Source organism: Labrus mixtus, chromosome 5, assembly GCF_963584025.1.
Source record: "Labrus mixtus chromosome 5, fLabMix1.1, whole genome shotgun sequence".
Taxonomy (NCBI): domain Eukaryota; kingdom Metazoa; phylum Chordata; class Actinopteri; order Labriformes; family Labridae; genus Labrus; species Labrus mixtus.
The window spans coordinates 1,863,486-1,872,749 of NC_083616.1; positions in this window are offsets into that span (position 1 = coordinate 1,863,486).

Genomic DNA, 9,264 nt, shown 5'->3' on the forward strand with positions numbered 1-9,264 from the left:
ATAAATGCTTTGAAATTTGAACAATGGTTGACACATTTTATTTACAAAATGGCATTTCAACCTTAACAACGATGTCAAGATCAATCTCTTTAGAGACACATAAACAATACATAATCCCCTGACCTTTTTAAAATCTGCTTATTATTACTAATCGCGTGCGAGCAAGAGAGAGAGAGAGAGAAAGAGAAAGACAGATCCGCTGGTACGTCCCTTCTGTTAATGGACAGATGAAGGTGTGATGTCTTTTGCCTTCATTGCTGCTGATGCTGACATGTACTCATACTTAGGGCTGGGCGATATGACATAAATCAATATCACGATTAATTGAACATTTGACCTCGATTACGATTAATGAACGATTATTTTGTTTTTGTTTTTTTGCCCTCATAGTTACATGTTCTCTACTGTAAATATGTTCATCTATTAACGCTGAGATATGTTTGTAATGAAAGAGTGAATATCTGATGAACTATTTTGTGGTTATTTATTTAATATGTCTAACTGACATCAAAGCATCACTTGAAATGAAAACAACACATTTTAGTTTTCTGCAGTGTTTACATTTGACTCCTTTTTGTTCATTGTCGTCTTCCCCAAAGACTAAATGTGTCCAAACGACGGACTCTTTTCGTGTTGTTTGCACTCCTGCTCGCTACAGTACGGTAGTCGAGTTCTCAGCCTGCGGTGAATGTTGTGAAGTACAGACCCACGTCCCTCAGTCCACCGCTCCGCAAGCTTTAGGCCAGCGTCTTTCTTCAGTTGTTTTCAATGAGGAGGGAGAGCGTTCTCAGCAGAAAGCAGCCGCCTGGATGAAAAACACAGCGCCCAGCGTCTTTTTTTATAAGCGCTCTGCCTTTTTTGTGCGGCCGCTCCGAGCGCTCAAGTTGAAAATCTTTCAACTTTTCAGAAAGGTGCTGTTGACGTCACCAGCGCTATTTTCAAAATGTATGATAAAATATTTATTTTAACACATCCTCCTCGCTCCGTGTCTGATCAGGTAAAAAATAATCTCAAATATAAAACATGCAGTAAAAAGTAACGGAGCAGTGTCGGCTGTTGTTAACAGACTGTTGTCATGGAGACAGGACAGACGTGCTGCGCTTTTCTTCTCAGAGCACAAACGCTTCATGCAAACACTACCGAGCGCACAGCCAGCGCTTTTCTCATCAAAAAGAACGCCAGGTGGACACGGGGTGTATGTATGTGTGAGACTTAAAAGGAAGTAGGATGAGCAAATTAAAGTAATTTGTGACACAAATTAAAATAAGTAAAATATATAAAGTACAATTTATATATATGTAACCTAAGCTAATATAAATAAGGTACAATGACCCCCGCCCAGAAATCTGCTGTCTGTTGCTGTTATGGACTTTATTTATACTCGTGTTTGGAAGATAATAATAATAAATTATAGCTAGTGCACTGTACTGTAGATAATGCCTTTCATTGCTTCCTAAACTATAACTATACCTCTTCTCAAATGCTAATTGTTTTTAGGAAATTTTTTGCATTGTGGCTTGAGTCCATGCATTGCATTGAGTCCAACCAGGCTGAGTACCACAGCTCTAACCGGCGAGGAGACGAGCCCGGGTTATTCTTTGTGTCTCATGTGCTGTGTGAGGGAGTTTGTCTTAATGTCTCAGTTTCACTTCAAGTCAACATGCGTCGTTTACAGGAGAGGGGAAACTTAAAAAGCCTTTTCCGCAGTTCTACGATGTTTTCAAAGGTGGACACTAGTTTCCTGAGCGCTCCTACATGCTGGTCATGTGACTGAAAGCTATGAACATGAATCGGCTGTGCCCCCTTTCTCTCGCCCAGTAGCAGGAAGAATACGGGGCTGTGCCTGACCCCACTTTAAGACCAGCACATCCAAGGAAGGGCACACAGATAATGCTCAGGCACATTTACTACTTACACAACGTGTGAGCACTGACCTCTACTTTGTGCTCATTGTGAGATACGACCCCGTTAAGCAAACCCCCCTCGGGGGTTAGTAAAGTTTACCTTGACCTTAAACCAGAGCGACACTGCAATACAGGAACCTTTTTAGCCTTTTTTTTTTTTCATTTCAATGTTTTCTAGTGAACAAATGATAAAAGACAGAGTCCATTTATTTAACCCAGCATTAGTCTTCCTGTGACTCATGGGCTTCACATTGCTCTCCAGCATTCACCCGCTGACACACACTCGCACACTCATGTACGCAGCTGTCATGGACTTGATTATCCTCACCTGGTGCCAATTAATCACACTGAGGGGACATCAAAGGACTGAACGTACTACAAGTGACCACAGCTGCAAAATTTAGTGCAGTTTCTAAGTTATTATCAAGTTCTCAATAAACACAGAGAAAGTCTGATTAATATGAGGAGGAAATAGTGGTCGTTAACAAGTCGCACTTTCTCACTCAGCGTGAGAACATTTCCCGGTTGGAGGCCGCGGTACTCTCTGTGCTTTCACACCATGTTGATGCAGTCAGGTGAAGCTTGAGCTGCTGCAGCTACTCTCGCATTCATTGGTGTCAACTTAGTAAAAGGAAAAAAAGCTACCTTGAATGCATTTGGATTCAGGACAGACATTTAGCTTCTGCCCTCAGGCAGGAGATACAGATTAGTAAAGTCCAACAGGCTGAAAGTTATTTTGTGATTAAGGCCATCAAGCTTCTGAACTCCAAGAAGCTTGATAGCTTTTAAAGATTTTTATTTTTGGGCTTTACGTGCCCTTATTGTAGAGACAGGACAGTGGAGAGAGAAATCAGGGAAAGAGAGAGTAGGGAATGACATGTGAGAAAGGAGCCACAGGTCGGATTCGAACCCGGGCCGCCCGCTTGGAGGACCACAGCCTCCATACATGGGGCGCGCACTAACCACTGCGTCACCAGCGCCCCTTTTATTCTGCTTTTGATGATGGTTTTATGTTCATTTTTATACATTCTCAGTTTCCTGTTGTTACCTGATAAACTCTAGTGTTTATGTATTTAATGTTTCTGTTGTCTGAGTCTCATGCTGCATTCATGTGTTGTCAGACACATCGGAAAAACGAGTGTCAGAGTTGTAAAATGCTCATGAACGCCTGCTCAAGTCGGAGCAACAACTCGTAGAGTCGGAAAAGAATCAGGTGTCCAACTTCCTCACTTGACGTCAGAATCGTCATCACGAAGGGTAAAATACGTTTAGTTAATGTTAACATACTTTTATTAATTCACGTGTTGCACATCAACTTTTTGCTCAAATATAACTTTTAACATTTACATTCCACAGACCTTCTTCGTAGCATCAACACTTTTTTGTGCTGTTGTTACAACATTCAGACTTTCCGACCTGAAAGCATGTGAACACACTGAAGTCAGAGGAAGACCATCAGAGGAGCACCTGAATGCAGCAGAGGAAACAGATGCTATGATGAAAATGTCTGCCTTTATCTCCAAATATATCAGAGCCACTTGTAGTTTGACACATTCACATTATAAAGAAAAGAGTAAAGAACATAATGAAGCTGTTTCATTACCTGTGTAGAGATCAGACCGGTGTAGCTACCAGATGTGCTCGGGGTCCTTCGACTGGGTTTGTACAATGATGTAGCACATTGTGATTGGTTGTACGTCAACGAGTCAGAGAGAGGGATCGATGTCTCCTCATGAAAGAGGAAGAACTCAAACACACAGTGCCCAAACTGTTAAATGTTACACAGTCGATGGTGCCAATATTCAATGTTTGTAATGAAGCCATCTACTGGTAAATGGTAAATTGACTTGAGCTTATATAGTGCTTTTTCTAGTGTTCCGACTACTCAAAGCGCTTTTACACCGCATGTCACATCTACACATTCACACACTGATGGTAGAGACTGCTGTGTAGTATCATCCATCAGAAGTAACTAATCCATTCATACACTGCCACCGAAGCAGCGGGTTAAGTGTTGAACCAATCACGATGTGCTACATCATCATACAAACTGATGTCACTAGCAGCCGCAGGACCCCGAGCAGATCTGGACTGGTGGTCGGACTGGTGGTCGGACAACAGTTGCAGGATGCTAGAGAACAAAGTCACCCCCTTCTTGCAGGAGTGGGGCACCACAGGGATGAGTCCTAAAACCCAGAAGTAAGTTAGTATTAGCATAACCCCATGGGGTCTATCGTCTAAAACGGAGGTCCCCAACCACTGGGCCGATGCATCAGTAAGTTCGCGAGCTAACCCTCGCAAAAATGACCCAAAAACAAATGTCAAAAGAGCTTATTTGAAAAGGTTCAGATTGCAAATGATGGTGGCCTTAAAAGTATGTTTGAGACGACTTCAAACCTCCTTTCATTCTGGATCAAAGTCAAGGCAGAATATCCTGACATCGCCACAAAACCACTGAAAGCTCTGCTTTCTTTTCCAACATCATACCTTTGTGAAGCAGGATTTTCTGCAGTGACAGCATCCAAAACAAGATCACGGAGTAGACTGGACATAAAAAACACACTTTGAGTGTCACTGTTTCCCATCACCCCCAGATGTTCTTCTAGTTGCAGGGAAACAAGCTTATGGCTCCCACTGATCCTGCATTATGGTGAATTGATATTTATGTGATACTAGTGTAAATATGATTGAAAGTGCATAATATAAATTGTAATAGTAACATTTACATATTTACACTACATGTCTTTTAAATTTAAATTACACATTATGTCTCCTCTCCCCCCCCCAGTCCACGGAAAAAATGTCCGTCATGAAACTGGTTCATGATACAAAAAAGGTTGGGGACCACTGGTCTAAAAGTCAATGGCGATTTTGAATGGGTTTGTGGTTAGACGCCTGAAATAAGGTCTCTGGTTAACACAAGCTATGGAGAGGTTGACGTTTTGTAAGACGATATTAAACATGTTAGGTAATACCCCCACTTGTGAATTTTGGCTAGCTTTCTCAAAATTTCTGATTAGTTTATCAGATATCGTCTGAAGCATAACGCTAGTGACGTCAGAATCATCCGACCGTGGTGTAGTTAGCTTGTAGCATAACGTTAGCTTTTTACTTCTGTCGGCTGCATTAACTCTTCAAACATCATAAAAATGGTGTTCATCTGTGAAGATTATCCTGCTGAACAAAACGCCTATGCTTCAGAAACGTGTGTTTGCCACAGAGCTTATTTTCTGCAATGATCCAAAATCCAATTAAAAAATCCCATAGGTGAATTCTCAATAGACCCCATGGCGATGCTACTTCCGGGTTGGCCTACGAAAATTTGGTGAATTCTCTATTTTCTGCTCCTTCTCACATCAGCACACTTCTACTCTTTATGGTAATTTACAAGAAAAAGTCCAGGTGAAGTTGGAGTGAAAACATGCAGCAGGTCAACACAAAAACTTCAGGAGTTTTGTGCATGTGTGAAAGCACCGACAAGATGTGGAACATGGCCAAACTTCAACCATACCACCTTGCAAACTAACTTGACTGGCGACCCCGCCTCTCGTCCAATGACCCCGAATGGGAACAGCAGAGGGCTGGATAATGGATAGATGATTATTATTATTATTGAACCAATTTAGTCACAGTAAATGCTTGTTTGTATGTTTAGCTGGACATTAGTGCAGCCTTTCTGTGTCTGCTTTCATCTGTTGTTTTGCCTTTTCATATTTTAATCTTTTATCTCTTCAAAGTATCTGTACTAAACTTTGCCGTCTTATTTACTGAGGCTTCTTCTTGGCCAGCGTCTGAAAATAAACGTCATTCCCCTGTGATATATGGAGCTGAACAGCTGTTTTAAAAAAAACTAAATTAAGTCTGGTTTTCTAGTCGTTTAATATGCTGACACGTTTCCATGACAACCAAGACGATGTTCTGTGAGGCCAACTTCCACCAGATGCGTGTTCGGTCCGTCTCCACTCAGTTTCCACTTTGTTCATGCTATTCATATCTCAGTTACAAAGTCTGTTTTATACAAGAATTGATCTCCAACTTGATCTCAATCTGTCAATGATGACAGCGCTGCTATAACTGGAGGATATGATTTCCCCCACACGATGAACTTCACACTTTCATTACATGTAGAAACTTTATTTCATGAACACTCGGCGTCCAGCGGGTTTGATTTCTGCAGTTTGTAGCGTGAGCTTCATGACCTCATAGTAAAGCACGTTATGACAGCTGGTACGCCAAATACTCCAAACTCCAATCCTGTTATTTCCTGTTTATCTGATATGTCTCCGTCTAACTGCCCTCCTGAGACTACACCACTTTGTCTCAATAATCCTTATTCTTTTAAATCTAGAAAAGGCTTAGGGCTGATTCATCCAAATATTCGAAGTTTACTCCAGCATCAGAAAACATTTTGGTCTCTCAAGCTGATCCTGATATCCTGGTTTTAACAGAAACTTAGCTTAAGAAGAGCGTTTGTGACTCTGAAGTTGCCATAAATGATTTTAATCTTTTTAGAATTGACAGAATGGGAAGGGGCGGGGTGGCTGTTTATGTCAAACCATGTTTCTCTGTTTCTGTTTTACATGCAGTCTCTGTGCCTAATTGCTTTGAATTTATAGCTTTAAAGGTAAATGAGGGGTCAAATAATATATTTGTTATAATAGTGATTTATAGACCCCCATCAGCTGAAACTAGGTCCATTGCCTGCTTTGCTGAGTGACTCTCCCAGTATACACACTCTAAAATCATAGTTAAGGTTGATCTAAAGTTGGATTGGTTGACCAAAAGCTCTGAGCTATGAACCCACCAGGCCCAACTTGAAGAATCCTTCAAGATCGACTTTGATTGATTTATTGTTCTCAAACAAAAGTGAAAAAATGACTGCGAGTGGTGTCTTTGACTTAGGGGTTAGTGATCATTGCCCTATTGCTTGTATTAAGATAAAAATAACTTCTTCACGCATCCTAGTCAAAAGAAATATGAACCTGCTTTTCTGAATGACCTCTTTGAAAGTGACATTCATCTTACATCTCAAGTGGTAAATAAGCATGCACCTTTTAAACAAGTTAGGGTAAAAAAAAGATCCAGTCCATGGTTTTCCCCGGAACTGTCAGCTGTATTTCTATCAAGAAATAGCTAGACACACAGAAGAGGCGTCCCACTGGGCTTCTTTCAGAGCACTCAGAAATAAATGTACTTCCCTTGTGAGAAGAGCTAAATCGGATTATTATTTGAATTTGGTCTCTAGCTGCTATTCCAATCCTGCAAAATTCTGGAAGGTGGTAAACTCCAATAATAGCAACACTGCGGCTTTGTTGCGACTTGAGCAGGTGTTCATGTGCATTTTACAACTCAGAAACTATTCTATATGAATGCACCATATACAGTATGTGAGCCCTGTGATTGACTGGTGGCCTCTCATCCAATGACCCCAAATGGGAACAGCGGAGGGCTGGATAATAGATGGATGATTATTATTATTATTGAACCGAGTTAGTCACAGTAAATGCTTGTTTGTATGTTTAGCTGGACATTAGTGCAGCCTCCCTACTTAATAGCCATGTCCGGTTTAACAACTGCTTAGTGAATGATTCTAGTGTGATCTGATCTGCCTTCAATATGCACTTTGCAGCGGCCGGTCATATCTTTCAGGATGTGGATAATAGATCACCCGCTCCTAGCATTGACCTTCCTCCCACTGACAATGGCTGTATTCCCATTCTAAATAATTCCTCTAGTTTAACTTCTCTCATGTCTCAGTCAGTGTAGTTTTAGAGGCTCTTCCAACCATATATCCTAAGAAATCTACCAGTGAAGACAAACTGGATCCTCTCTTTCTCCGTCTGTCAGCCTCTCTGATTGCTGAGCAAATAACTCACATTGTTAATCTTTCCATTTCATCCGGTTTAATTCCCAAAATGTGGAAAACTACTTATGTTCTGTTATCTTTACATAAGAGTGGAGATAAGAGTGACCCTAATAATTATAGGCCAATATCCAAATTGCCCTGCTTAGAAAATTGTTTAGAGTCTCTCGTAAATCACCAACTCAAGGAAATTCTCTCAATAAACTCTGTTTTGAGCCCACATCAGTCTGGGTCTATGCATAGCACTGTTTCTGCTGTCACACTAGTATTGAATGATATTGTCAATGCCTTGGATGGAAAAAAACATTCTGCTGCCATCTTTGTCGACCTCTCCAATGCTTTTGCAAATTCTTAGTTTTATTGGTTTTAGTGCAAGTGTGTGTGCGTGGTTTTTTAACTACCTTAGCGGCAATCAGTGAACCCGGGAACCATCCACTCTGAGTTTCTTCCAATCACTAAGGGTGTTCCACAAGGTTCAATCTTAGGCCCGGTTCTTTTTATAATTTTTATTAATAATATTATTCCATCTTTATCTAGGGTTAGGTTTATCATTCACATGCTCACTTATATGCAGATGATACAATATTGTTCTGTATTGCTAACTCTGCTCAGCTTGCCATGGAGAACCTGCAATATTCCTTTAATGTTATCCAAGTTGCACTTAATGATATTAAATTGGTTTTAAATGTTTAGAAAACTAAATGTATGTTGTTTTCTAGGGCTAGAGGTGAAATTGATAATAACCTTCAAATTACCACCCTGCTAGAATCCATTATCGAGAGAGTTAAAGACTATAAATATCTTGGTATTTGGATAGACGACAAATTAACATTCAAATATCACATTGATAATCTTACTGTCAAATTACGACAAAAGGTTGGTTACCTATATAGAAAGAGATCAAATTTCCCTATGTTCTGTCGGAAAAGGATAATCGAAGCAGCTTTTCTTTCAGTCATGGATTACGGTGATGTGGTCTATAGACATGCATCTACCACTACGCTAAAGCCCTTTGATGCTGTTTATCATTCTGCACTTTGATTTATTACCGGTGATAGCTACATGACTCACCACTGCATTCTGCTTGATAAAGTTGGCTGGCCCTCTCTTACTGAAAGTCGCAATAACCACTGGCATCTATCCTGACAGGTGTCAGGGCGCGCTCACACTAGGCTGGATTGCCGCGTACCGTACAGAAGCACGATTGGCCCCGATCCCCCCATTCCCCCCTGCTGGCCTGCACTCACACTGCTCCAGGACTAACCAAACCTTAGGGCACCGACACACCAAGGAGATCGTCCGCTGTCGGTCTTAGTTGGACTGTCGGTGAGCGGTCGTCGCTCTGGTGTCGGCTTTTTTGGGCTGATTCGACATGTTGAATCAGCGGTCGGTGATTGGCTGTTGGGAGGTTTCATTTCTCTCCAGCTCTCCTCTCAGGTTCAGTAAAGCCCCATGAGCATGCTGCTGTAGTATCCATGCTTTCACCCATTAGTGTGG